Raw genomic sequence first — 14,328 nt, 5'->3', positions numbered from 1 at the left:
TCCTAGAAAATCAAAATATCCTGAAAACACTTTGGAAATGGCATGATTTTATCTATTACTGGAAGATTACAACTTTAGTAGAGAATAAAGTATCCTTCATAAGAAGTGGGATGGTATCTTACAGGGTGTTTAACATCTTTAAAAGGAAAAATAATTTAAGTACTTCACTTCTATTTTCCCATTGACCTGGTTTTTATTACAAACTACTTTTGGCACCTGATTTAGCCATTTGTGAAATTGCTAAGTGGTGACCTTGGAACAGAAATTCTAACATTCTTTTAAGTGTTTAACTGTAATTCTAGCCCCCAACTCAATATGCCTAACGTCTTCATTGCTACTGAAACAGCAAAAATACAAGAAACTGTACAGATCATTAGTACTATTTCAATTGTCCTTAGCTTTCCAGAAGACATCAAATTCTTCATGAATTTCCAGAGTTCCAGAGCAAATATGTTAATAGAATATTAGCATAAGGGGAGCAGGCTGATCCTTTTGTCAGTCATTAAATTATGTCTTCTTGAGTTTTAGTGATACAGTATAACATGTTTTATGACTGTTTTCTGAAGACAAAATAATGAGTGGTTAAAATAAAGGCAAGTCTTAGAGAGGAGTTGGTGTGACAGTGTCTCTGGCATGTGTCCGAAGATCAGGAACAAAGAAGAAGTGATTAAATTCTCTTCCTGCCACCTTGTTTTGGGGGTGGCTTATTAGTTCCTAGGGCTGGCATAACAACTTATTAAGTTGGCCTAAAATACAGAAATTTATTCTGTCATGGGTCTAGAGGCCAGAAGTCTGGAATCAAAATGTTGGCAAGACTGGTCCATTCTAGAAGCTCTGGGGAAGAATCTGTTGCATGTCTATTTCTGTTGTTTGCTGGCAATCCATTTTATTCCTTGAAATCTGAATGTATCCCTTCAACCGTCACTTCCAGTTTCTGCCTGTTTTCACATGGTGTTCTGCCTACATGCCTTTCTGTGTCTCCAAAAGACCTTCTTATAAGGATATCAGTCATTGAATTTGGGACCCATCTCAATCCAGTATAAACTCATCTTGACTAATTACATCTTCAAAGATCCTTTTCACAATGAGGTCTCACTCTGAGGTTCCTGGTGGACATGAACTTTGGGGAACATTATTCAACCCTGTACAGAGAAGGGTAGCTTTAAGTTAAATCTGTCTTGCTTCAATGGAGTTTTGAGTTAGACATTATTAGTGTTCATCAATGTCACCAGTTCTCCTTACCTTTTTGAAGTTATGGAGAACACTTCATGGCCCCTTTGCATGGTGGGACTATATAACTGGTCCTTCTCAATAGCCTGTGAATGGGACTGATAGGAATTACTGTGAGGCTTAACTACTTAGGAACTGGTATTGTGGTTTCCATGCTCACCTATTCTGGTGAAGTCTGAAACCGGAAGTTGTGAAGGAAATGCCACAACATCAAGGTTGCCTGGATAGCAGACTTTAAGTGAGAAAGAAACTTTATGTTTTATTATGCCACTGGGATTTTGGTGGTATTTGTTATCAAAGCAACAAATCCGAGTAATCTAAATTCTTCAACTTCCAAAGCATCTTTGAATATAAGTATATGGATCACAAATTAACCAGTATTCTGAAATTGAAGCATAAACTGTCTTAACTCAAAGGTTGTTTTTTTTTTTTTTTTTTTAATGTTAGACATTTAAGTTTCTCCTTTCCTAGAAAAGGCAATTCCATTCATAATTATTTGTGGAATCCATTTATACTGAGGACTATCTACTCATATATATTTAGAAAATGTTTGATTTATGTTACCATTGACACTGCAATATGGGCAAATAAAGCTAAAGATTGGTGCTGAACTCTTAAAAAACCTATTTGTGCTAAGAGAGTTATGACATATATTTGTGTCATTTAACTATTATAAAATTCCCAGTGGTACCACATTGGCAGGAAATAAGACTTTTAAAAATGCTGTTTCTGTATCAAACAAAAATTTGTTGAGCTGTGCTTTAAATGCCAGAACTTAGCTTCAAAGGAAAAGCTTTTATTATTGAAAATAAAAATTGTAATCCATAGATACTCTTACATTGGTTGCAAAGAATGCTGTGACATTTCAGACATATGTTCAACTTCCAACTCCATAATGAGTTTATTTTGAGTCTATTTATATACAGTTCATTTGAAGGGCAAAAACGAGAAGTTATAAACAAATGGCAGGGGTCCAAAACTGATGTCAATTAAGCAATGATTTTATGTGTAATACAACCCCCTGCTGGGATGTCTGAAGCTCTTTCTAGAAGGGTACATAAAAACTTAGTGCTAAAAGACAATGGAAAAAAGGAATATAAAATGGAAAGAATGCATTACTCCCCAACAAGATTGGACTAGAAAATGCTTCAGAGTTTGAAGGGCAGTTCATTGACCCGAATATGCTGATCTATGGAAGAAGGAAACCTCACTCAGCATAGAATAGTCTGGACTGGGTACCCTCTACAAAGCTGTCTGGTTAAATGACTTTCTTACTGTGTAACAAGGCAGAATCTCAAGGGTGACCCTCTGCTCTCAAAAGTGTTCTTTATCTCAAAGGTCCCTCAGAAAATGCCTGTGTGCTTACTGTCATGGGTGACCTGAAAAGGATCAAAGTCTCCTAGAGGCCTTGAAACCAATCTGGTCTCTTGATATTTCTCAAAATAAAGATGACCTTGAACTCAGCAAGAGTTGCATTGCCCTTAACATAATTCCAGCTACTGTGGATTTGGAGAGCTCACTTGAGCCTACTTTGTCTAATATTTACAGTCCCAAAATTTTACTCAAATTCTCTGCATTCAATAAATTTTTACTGGCTATCTTCCATGTCTACGATATTTTCTGGAACTGAGTATGCAATGATGAATTACACAGATGTGGTATCTATCGAAACCCACAGTCAAATGGGAAAATCAGGCATTACATAAACAACCAAACATAAAAATTATAATTGTGCTTTATGAATGCTTTTATAAAAGATAAATGAAATAAATGAAGTCCTCTATCTCTTCACATCATATAAAGGACCTCATGCTGATGATACTTCAGCAATTTGAAAGACCTCATTTTGAACTGCAAATAGAAGGTTTACACTTCTGTGTATTTAGTCTAACCTTTTCCTGTCAACGTACACAGTTTTGACCCTTTGGAATTTTAATTGCTACTATGGAGGCTGTGTGATTTGTTTTTTTGTTAAAACCTGCTGCTAATCCTGACACCTGTCTACTTTTCTAGAAGAAATGGAATTCAGCAACATTAACATATAATCTTTCCCAATCTCCAATTATATTTATTGCAAATGCTGAAATCACAGACTATATGTCATATGTCTTTACAGCTTCTGCAGCACAGAGCTGAATGCTTATCAATAGGTGTTGGATGAATGAAGGAGATCATTAAATACTCTATATGAAATGATGGCTTAAGAAAAGAAAACCTAACAAGTATGTAGAGGAAGGGATCTGACTTCATATCCTTGACAGTAACTCAGAAAAAAGTGGCATTTATATAAATGTTAAAATACTTTTAGAACACTTAAAGATCTCTATTAAGAGCTCAGTTCCTGCTAACTTGAATTTCAAGAGCTCAGTGATGATATTTGAATTGACATCGACCATCACTGAAAGAGTTTAATGAGTTACTGTTGTTTAGATACAAATAAAACCTGTCCTGTCCTTATATAAAGTAGAAATTGGGCTTTCACCATTTTTAAAATATATTTTTAATTTTTCTAAATGAAAAATAACCTGCTTAATAATATAAATCTTCTGATACTGAGGCCATCTAGAGGTTTCTTGTCAGTCTGTTCGGATTCCTGATTTTTACTGCTTCAGCTTGAACACAACCCAGTTTGCCACCTTACATCTTATTTGACTCACTCCTGTATCCTCAATCTTCAGATCCACAGGCAGCATAGGTTCAATTCAGTGTTCCAGGCAATTACTTAACCTTCCCTTCATGCTCTGCTGAACTCTGATTCCATCTCCATAAACCCCTCAGCTTAAGGTACTACCATTCCAACAGTTATCTGTACCTGAAGACACTCTGGACCCTCTATTATATGGATCTCAAATTTTATTTTCTCAAGTCCAGTCTGACTTACCCAGTTAGATGTCAGAGTCTCCAGAGAGATTACTGTGAGGCAAATGTGAGCAGTAGCCTCAGCCACAAGAACAATGATCATTGCCTGTCAGCTATCCACACCAGTTCCAAGAGAACAAAAAGACTAGAATATCAATCCCAAATCCTTATCTCATCCCCATGGCTTCCCAAAACTAATTTACCCTGATGCCTGGTGGCCTTTTGCTGTTTTCGTCTCTTGTCCAACCTGCCCATGTCCCAGCTGGCTTAATGAACAGTCTGTCCTCTCTCCTGCTGCTTTTGGCTCTGACTCTTGTATCTGGTTCTAGGTCTGTGTTTGCCTTGACCTTGGTATCTGTGAGATCTGACTCTTGACTGTGACTGTTTTTATTTATCTCCTGTGGTTCCTCTTTTGACTTTTCCAGGTTTGATTACCTGTTTGTCTATGTTCTCCACTAGTATTTATAGTGCTGGCATGACAAGATAGTTACCATTATTAAATAAGGTTGAGTAATGGGACTTTTGGTACTTAAAAATTATGATTGGATATATCAAGTTCTTGTCATATTTTCCAAGAAACCAAGTATATTCTTTAAACTAAATGGGCTTAAAGGTATAAAAACTTCTCCTGGTTTACAGCCAAACTCCATTAGTGATGATTAATCATAGTAAGAGGCCAAATGAAAACTAGAACATTGCTTACACTCTAAGTTAAAATGGGGAAACAAATCTGTCTGGATTACTAAGGGGGATTTACTTTCCTAAATGTTCTGCAGGTAGTTTAAACTGAACATGTGCAGTGGGGCAATATTTTGAAAGTTATTGATGTACTTTTTTATTTTGCCTTTCAGAGTACAAGACCATTGTCTTAGTTTGCCTAAGGCAATAATATGCCTGGGAGAGATTGGGATTTGTTACAGAAGGAATGCAAAGGAAAAGTGCCCAAAAAATAAAAAAAGAGAAAAGAATAAAGAAGTATGTTTTAAAGAAGGTTTCTTGGCATTGAAGTTAGTGTTGGCAGTTTCCTCTCATAATGATAAATCAAACTAGTAGCTATTCTAGAGAGAAGGGTTCCATTATTTTTACATTCCCCATATTTGCAAATAAACAACTCATCTTGGAGTAGTCATTTCAGAGCTTTCTTGTAACATCTAGAGCATAACTTTGCCCTCTATGGAGTCTTGGCCTAGTGGATTTTGGAAAAGAAAGAGAGGAAAATAAAGCCGCTACTTGTGGGTCTACATTTTCCTTTTTCTAGGCTTTAGAAAGTACATTAGAATAGAGAAAATATTAGCAAAGTCAGAGGGAGACCCGTTTCCCATTTGAAACTTCAAGAGGAGGATACTTGTAGAGGGTCTTGTAAGAAATTGGTGCACAACCGTTTCAAAGTGAACTGGCCAGTGTAACCTATTAAGATTAAAAATCCTTCCGACGATTAGCTTTTCTAAGGCACCCTTGATTCTCATATGGATCTTGCCAGAAGAGGGTCACTATTGTTGGGACCAAGTGAGGACTATAAACAGAATGATTCTAATCAGGGCCCGATAAAAGTTTCAGGCAGACCTGAGGTTTCTACAGCAAGGTTGAAGGTTAAAGGCAGGTATGAAAACCACAAGAAGCAGTGTTTGTGCCAAAAGCATGACCTCTAAAATGTATTAGCCATAGACTTCAGCATCAAAAGAGAGCAGAACAACCAGAATCCAGGAGGACAAAGGGCATTGCTGAAACTGCTAGAGGAGAAAGTGCGGATTTTATGTTTCTTCTCCCATATCATACAAGTAAAAACCCACACTCCGCCCCCGCCCCCCCAGAAGTAAGGGTCAATCTTTGGAGCATATTGTATCTAAGAGACACTGTATTCAAATGAATCTCTGAATTAGACTGCACATTTAGTTATCTTCCCCCCAGTCACTGATCAGAAATGGATAAGGCTATGGAGAAAGACCAGATTACAGAAAACAATACAGAAGTAATTTTTTTCAATATAGACCTAAATTCTGAGTACTTACACATACCTGAAAAAGAGCTCATGATTTTATCATGATTGGCTTTCCCTCTTGTCTTCTTTATCTCTGCCAATAAGACTAATGTTCTGTCTGTCATTCAGGCCAAAATCCAAAACCATTTTCTGTTTCTGTTCCTTTTTCAGCATCTAAGTTGTCAACTTTTACAGGGCTTACATCTCTGACAATCCTTTGGTTTCTCTCTTTTCTGTATTTCAAGAGCTTCCTAATTGGTCTCTTTTTCTCATGACTCTTTTCCAATTCTTTCTGTGCATGACTTATATTAATCTTCTAAAATGAAGACACTGATCTTACCTACTAACCACTTCTCAAAAACATTCATTTGTCATTATTTATTAAACTACATGCAAACTTCTCAGGACTCTTGGGAAAAAATATGACCTTTATTGTTTCATTTTCCTTTTATCTTTATAAATATTCAGGGAAATGGCCGAAGTGGAGTACTTTTTCAGTAAGGCACTGCTGGCTTTTAAGTCCTGGTGCTTTAGCTAGTGCTAGTCCCTTTGCCCAAGATGTCATCATTTCTGTCTCCGTTTTCTGCTTCTTAAATTCATTGTGTGTGTTAAATCCCCTCTAAATCTCACAGTGCCTCATCTTCTATAATGCCTGCGATAAATGTTTGGAAATATTTGTTAAATTGAATACACAATGTGATAATGATATAAGGTGCACCTTGTGATGAGGAGTGAACTTAGAGATCCAAAAGAAATGAGAGATTATCCTCTGGACTTAAAGGAGAAAGGTTCACAGGGAAAAGTAGAAATAATTTTCAACAGAATGGAAAAATAATGAAAATTGGGTGCCTGGGTGGCTCAGTTGTTAAGCATCTGACTTTGGCTCAGGTTATGATCTCACAGCTCATGAGGTCAAGTCCCAGATTGGGTGAGCTCGGGCCCTGCTTTGGGTAAACATGAGCCCCCCTTGGGGCAAGCCCCACTTCTCTCTCTCTCCACCTCTTTCTGCTCCCCCCCTCTCTGTCTCTGCCCCCCCTGGGATTCTCTCTCTCTCTCTCTCTGCCCCTTGCCCACTTGCACCCTCTGTCTCTGTCTCTCAAAAGAAAAAAAATAATGAAAATAAAGTTCTGAAGATCCTTCTTGTGACTCTGGAGTGGGATCTGGCTGTGGTGCTAGGGTTTATGAGAAGACACTAAAACAATTAAGGTGCAACTGGCATTTGCCATGAGTTTCTTGTTTCTAAGATGAGGATGGATCTTGAGCATATACAAGCATTAAGAAGGTAGGCCATACCTTCAGACATTAAGAAGTTTGACTTAACTGGTATAACTGTCCTCATCTTCAGATATTTCAAATGAGTGACTTGTTTACATGGCCAGACATCTGCTGTTATAGAAAGAGGGCAAAGCAGATCATCTTTCTCTGTTAGCCACTGATCACATGTTAAATGTTGTTTTGTGGGTGAACTTTATCAATACATTTCTGTGCTATCCAAATATAAGTGATGCAAAGAAAAGATACAGGCTTTACTTAGCTGATGTACATTGGGAGCATCTAAAGACCAGGTTAACTTCCTGGGTTGAAACAAGATTGGTGTCTTATTGGGAGAGGAGAGGAGAGAGACACATGTCTCCTTATGGTTTGGCTTGGGTTAACAGTTTTTGTATTTAAATTCTGCAAAACTTGAAGTTGAAGGTTGAACTCATTTTTGTGCCAACTTCTCAGGATTGTTAGTGTAATCTTATCTTGATAATTGTCAGAATAGTGCTTTCTGAGGACTGTTTCTGCAAGGTTTATGTTTGGTCAGTAGTCAGGGTTCATGAGGTGAGGAAATAGACAAGAATCAAAGACCTGGAGGAAACTGGCGACCCTCTTGATTGTCTGCTTTACTCCAGCTACAGTGCAAGTAGGGCTTTCAAGTTGTGTATGTGAAGGAAAGTCTCCACTGCTTGATCATAATACATAGGCCCTGTTAAACAAAATAAATAAATAAGTAAATAAAATGAGATCATTCACAACATAATAAAATGGAAAATTCTTTTAGTCAATGGAATTCTCCTAAATGCGATTATTAGCATTTTTAGGAAAAAAACAAAAAACAAACAAAAAAAAAGCAAAACTTGGTTGACCTATGGATGTTGAGTGTGGGACCAGAAGTACTTGCTCAATAAAAAAAAATGTAATTTCTAATTCCACTTCTTAGATAAGGGTTTCTCCAACATTATTTGTATTTTTATTTATAGTATATTATTACCAGTCTTTGATAAGAGTAATTACTTGTTGAATGCTATTCTGTTTCTGTATTTCACCTAATTTGTCAGAATGTGGTTATACTGCTTCCTTCCTCACCTGATTCAATCCTTTTTTTGACTCTGATCATCATTTTGCCTCATCTTTATCAGCAGTTTTCTCCCTCTCCTTCACTTAGTTCCCTCTAGGCTATGAGCTCCTTGAGAGCAGGGCTATACCTTCTGATTTACCCGAGTCTTCTCAGCATCTGGCCAGAGCAACTGCATTGCAGAACTAATCTGTTGGTCAGTGAACATTCTGTGGCCATGAACAGGAGCCTAATACTTGGAACATAACATGTATATAATAAAAGCTGTTCAAAAAACATGTTGAATGGATGGATGAGTAAATGTTTTCCATTCCTAGCCATTCTTCAAAGACCGGTCTTAGTGCCTATAATTTCCCAATCTATCTATGGACCTGACATAACATTTTATTCTTTTTTGACATCTGCTCTATGTTATTTATTTGTGTATTTGTTTGTAAGACTATGTTTGTATTTTTCTTTTCCCTATCCCACCACTAATTCCCCATCCCTATCCTACATTATAATTTCTTTTCATGAGAACTATGTCTTAGTCATTTATTTTTTATTCACCAGAAAATCACATATTAACACTAATAATTTTAATCAGATTATAACCAGAAGCATTGATTTTTAATAGCAGATGTTTCTTTAATTGTTTAAAGTTGATTAATTTTGTATTTTCAACAAGGGTGACATATCCTTGATTGTAGGTACAATATCCTATCCTTTCTATGGCCTCAAGACTTTGTACCATCTTGGGCATATAATGGTACATTCAGAAATACTTTCTGAATCATTAACTTTGATTTCCCACGTGTATAAATTATTTTTGAGTAGTGGTTTGAATACTGAAGGTTTTAACTTATTTGGCATCTGGATTTGTCTGACAGATGATTTTAAGAGTCTTATAATTATAAAATATCGTTTTTTGAGACAGATGTACATATAGTGCCCCTTTTGAAATTGAATAAAAAGAGTCTAACGTCTGTGGTGAAGGCATTCATCATGCCAGGTCTCCCAGAAACTATTTGATACTTTCTTTGCTTCCACTAGAAGTAGTCTTCCAATCCATTTTTCTAGAGCAACAGACTCAGCAATTCATTGCCTCCTTTCTGTTTTCTCACAGGTTGTATCTTAGTTTGGGCCGTGGTAGTAAGATATCATAGTGGCTTAAACAAAAGATACTTATTTCTAATAGCTCTGGAGGCTGGAAATCTGTGACTGGGGTGCTAGCATGATCAGATTCTGATGAGAGCTCTCTTTTTGGTTTACAGATGGCTGTCTTCTTGTTGTATCTTCACATGGTGAAGATAGACCATTTTTCTCATATCTCCACTTAAAGGGCATTATTCTAATTCAGGAGGGCTGTATCCTCATGACTTAATTATCTCCCAAAGACCCCACCTCCAAATGCCATCACACTGGGAATTAGGGCTTCAACATGTGAATTTTGAGGAGGACACATTCAATGCATAGCAGGTTGCATTGTTTCCTGTTAGTTTTCCTTGGAATAAAATGGGTCACTAGCCCTGTTTCCTCACCACCATTCACCTAATTGCTAAATCAATAACAAATATTTTGAGTTTTTATTATTGTAGTTTCTCACATTTCTTACCAAATTTTTATATGAGATGAGGTACAAGATAAATTTTTATAACAAATGAACCAAAACTATAGTTATTTTAAATAAGATTGAAAGTAATTTTCTCATATTCTATCAGAAGAGAGAGGTCAAAGCTGGAATAGGTCTACTACAAAAAATCATTCATGGGTATAGTTTTCTCATAGGATAATGACATAGTTAGATGTTCAGTCATCACCTAGGATATTGTTCTACTCTACATGGATTGGAGGCAAGAGAAAAGAGGAAGTTCAGAACAAATGACTTTATCTTCAAGGCAGTTACTCTGAAGTTATACATATTATTTGTGCTCGCATCCTCTTTGACCCAGACATAACACTGTGACCTCACATACCTGCTGTGAAGGATGGGAAATCAAGTCTGTAGCTGGGTGTCCCGACTCCACATAAGCTGTAAATAACAGCATTCTATTGCTTAAGAAAAAAGAGAGAGATGAAGAATGGTTTCTTGAGGACAGTTAGCAGTGTAAAATACTAATTTATAAAGAAAGTTTCACAGTATTCATTGCTAGGGATTGGTTTTATCCTTCTGTGTTTCAGAATTGAAGCATTAGTAACAAATATCTCTTGCTTACTAAAAGTAGGACATAGGAAATTTTCCTATTCTCTTGGAATGTCATCAAAAGCACAATTCAGTGGAGAGAATTGTTAAAATTTGGAGGAAATGGCTCCATCAAAGCAATAAACAAACGCATTTTTCCCTACTAATTCTTAAAAGCATTCAATTTTGTTAGGAATAAAATATTTGTTAACTGATTTTGACTTTTTTTCTTAAGCAATTTATTTGGGTCACTGCACTACTACTCTTTAATATATTCTCTACAAAATTCTCAATTGACTGCAAAAATGATTATCAGTAGGCTCCCCTGCTGTTCAACTCAGTCATTCATGACTTTACCAGATGGTTTTGCTTTTTGGGCCAATGATTTTTTTTTTTTATCATATTGTTTCCACTCCTCTGGATATACAGTCAAGATCTAAAATATGACACTCATTTTTAATTTCATGACTAAAATGTAAAATATGATGCAGATACATCTTTTATTTTCTGCATATTTAAAGATAGTAACCAGAATGTTGGCTATTAGTTGTATGCAAAGTAATTTTAAAGTACACCTATTTTCCTCAATTATTTTCTTCACATACTCCCTTGTTTATTCTTGTTCTATAATAATTCAAGTGCCATTAGTTTTTACCACCTTTTACAATCTTTCCTTTGGTTATTCTATTGCTTTTATGGATTTGCTTTATTTAAACAAGTTTATTTAATGTGTTGGTCAAAGTCCTGCTGAGGAAAGCTAATCAGTTATTACCCCTCAATTATTTCTAGTCTATATAAATAGTGCATAGTTTGAGATACAGTTAAACAAAGAAAAACAGAGGAAGATTAAACTACGTGAAGATTTCTCCCATGTTTTAATCCATTTATGTCAATCTATCTGACAGACAAAACATTATGAGGGGCGCCTGGGTGGCTCAGTTGGTTAAGTGTCTGACTTCAGCTCCGGTCATGATCTCACACTCCGTGAGTTCGAGCCCTGCGTCGGGCTCTGTGCTGACAGCTCAGAGCCTGGAGCCTGTTTCGGATTCTGTGTCTCCCTCTCTCTCTGACCCTCCCCCGTGCATGCTCTGTCTCTCTCTATGTCTCAAAAATAAATAAACGTTAAAAAAAATTATGAAACTTTAACTGTTTAATTGGTCATACAACATTTTCAGAGGTTGCTATGACCTTAGCATATATAATCTTAGTAAAGATTTATATGTATATTTATAATTTACTTCATAAGTTATTAATTTATTTTACTGACAAAACTTTCAAAGATCTTACACTATGCTACCTTATAACAGCAATTAACCCGAAGTCATATGCTCACTACCGACCTCTAAAATATGAGGTTTGGTTATGTATCTAATTCTGATATAGAGAACAAGTTTAAAAACTTGGTAAAAACAGATTTTAAAATATTTGTTTTTTCATCAAAATATAGAAATATTTTGGAATTCAGTGGAAATGCTAATCACTTAAGTCAACTTTGTCGTGTTATAGATAAAGGATCTAGGATTCAAATTGCTTAGCTACCTTCTGTAGAGTCACACCCTCAGCTGGGTTGGGAGAGGCATGGGTGTCTGGACAAATTCACAATCTCTGCTCATATAGTGCTTTTTCCTTTGCCATGTTTTAGTTTCAGAATGGGAACTTTAATTGCCCACTCTGAATAGTTGTCAGTAATCCATACTATTTAATGATTAAATTAAATACATGCATTATGCATCATTCTTAAGAAACTTATAAAATATTTGCTTCATTAATCACAAAATTCCAAGAAAACTTGTTTTGAATGCCAGTGAGTTTAAAAAGATTACCTTGATTTTATGATCCCCTCCAAAAAAAAATTATTTAAATAGAATTATTTGAAGAAAACAAGTTTACATGCTATTTTTTAAAAAGTCAGTGCTTTGCTTGTTGCTTTACTTACTGGCTTTATGCCTCCATTTGTCTTTTCAAGAAAGAGAGCTAGCTACTGTTTACTACACATGTTCTATAATATATTCTAATAATATGTTTTATTTGATGGCAAGAATATTGCATATCTTGTATTATCACATATCTAGCACCTAACAAGGGGCCTAACACAAAATAGATAATAAATATTTGTGAATAGATAAATGAATATGCATATACACATATACATATATTTTTGAACATGTGGCTTTATACATATGCATATGTACGTATATACATATACACACCTATACATGCATATATATATATTTTGTTTTCAGTACGACCTATCAAGTTTAAATTAGTCTGTTTAAAAATATTACCTTCTGTTAAAAAGAAATGTTATAAGTTATTTTTGTGCAGTTTTGAAGTAGGAAGGGTTAGTTGGGAATGTGGGAAGGGAAGGAGAGAATAGGGCATTGTATGGAGAAGGAAAACAGTATAAACTGAGCGTGTGACTACTGATAATTTGTTGTTGCTGAATCATAAAATGCATGACAACAAGTAGTAAGAGAGAAGTCTGGAGACTGGGTAGGAGGCAACTTATAAGCACGCTACCATAGAGTATATATAGTTTTAAAGGATATTCTCCATTGATAGTATCAGTAAACAAATATATATCGTGCTGGTCTCTGCTTGTGGCGTTCTGGGCAACATGGCCAACATAATTCTTGCATAAAACTCATTCTTCTATTTCTGGTTTGCTTTAGGAAATGTTTTATATATGCAAATTAGTTCTGTGATTCAAAGTTACGGTTTTTGTTTCTTTTGAGTTCCTGTAACTATTTCTGGCAAAAATTTGAGGCAAATTCAGTCATTTCACAAAAATTATGGATTGATTCAGATAAGGCTTACTTTTCGCTTGTGTATGCCTTCTTGCTCTCTAGTGCAGTAGAAAGGCTGGAAAGCTTGCACAATGACTACTAGATGTGCTCTCTCTGGAGGACTTCTGGACCAAAAACAGGCCAATGCCCCTGTTAATGGCTGAGTTGTGTCCCACTCAGCATTTATATGTTTAGGTTCTAACCCTCAGTGCCTCAGAATGTGACTGTTTTTGGAGATGAGGGCTTAAAATAGTTAAATTTGAAGAAAGTCATTGGTGTGGACTCTAATCCAGTATGACTAGTGTTTTTTACTAGAAGAAGAGATTAGATAACAGGCACACAAAGGGAAAATCATGTGAAGACTTAGGGAGAAGACTGCCATCTACACACAAAGGAGAAAAGCCTTAGAAGAAACAAACCTCCTGGAGTTTTAGCCTCCAGAACTGTGAAAAAATAAATTTCAGCTGTTGAAGCCATCCACCCTGTGGCACTTTTCTTATGGCAATCTTAACAAACTTATACAGCCTTAAAGGACAATGACATGACATTTAAGTATCTGGAATCCCAGTATTGTCTCAGAGTTCTGGGTTCTAAGAAGTCTAACACCCCTCATTCTTTTTTTTTTCTTTTTTCTTTTTAATTCTTTTCTTTTAATCTACAACAGCTGCAAAATGTCACTGAAGGGGCATCTAGGTGGCCCAGTTGGTTGAGTCACTGATTCTTGATTATGGCTCAGGTCATGGTCTCACAGTTTGTGGGATCGAGCCCTGTGTCCCCGTGTAGGTCTCTGCCCTGGTAGTGTGTAGCCTACCTAGGATTTTCTCTCTCCCCCTCTCTCTGCCTTCCCCTGCTTGCTCTCTCTCTCTCAAAACAAACAAACATTTAAAAAAATGTCTCTCAAATGTTAGTATACAACCACCTCACTATAGAACTATAATAACTGTGGATACTTTAAAAATTATTAATATCAGAATCA

General features: G+C 36.1%; 1 long non-coding RNA gene across 1 annotated transcript; it reads right to left on the bottom strand.

The window, feature by feature from the left end:
* Positions 1–7,632: 7,632 nt before the first annotated feature.
* Positions 7,633–13,860, bottom strand: LOC125920442 (uncharacterized). Its single transcript, XR_007457051.1, has 3 exons — positions 13,772–13,860; positions 10,361–10,439; positions 7,633–8,036 (listed from the first exon to the last, which is right to left on the bottom strand). It is a non-coding gene; the product is annotated as an uncharacterized LOC125920442 (long non-coding RNA).
* Positions 13,861–14,328: the final 468 nt, after the last annotated feature.

The sequence above is a fragment of the Panthera uncia genome, chromosome B4, assembly GCF_023721935.1.
Source record: "Panthera uncia isolate 11264 chromosome B4, Puncia_PCG_1.0, whole genome shotgun sequence".
In the NCBI taxonomy this organism is placed as follows: Eukaryota; Metazoa; Chordata; class Mammalia; order Carnivora; family Felidae; genus Panthera; species Panthera uncia.
Note: the sequence above shows the minus strand (reverse complement) of the source record. Positions and strands in the feature narration are given on the sequence as shown.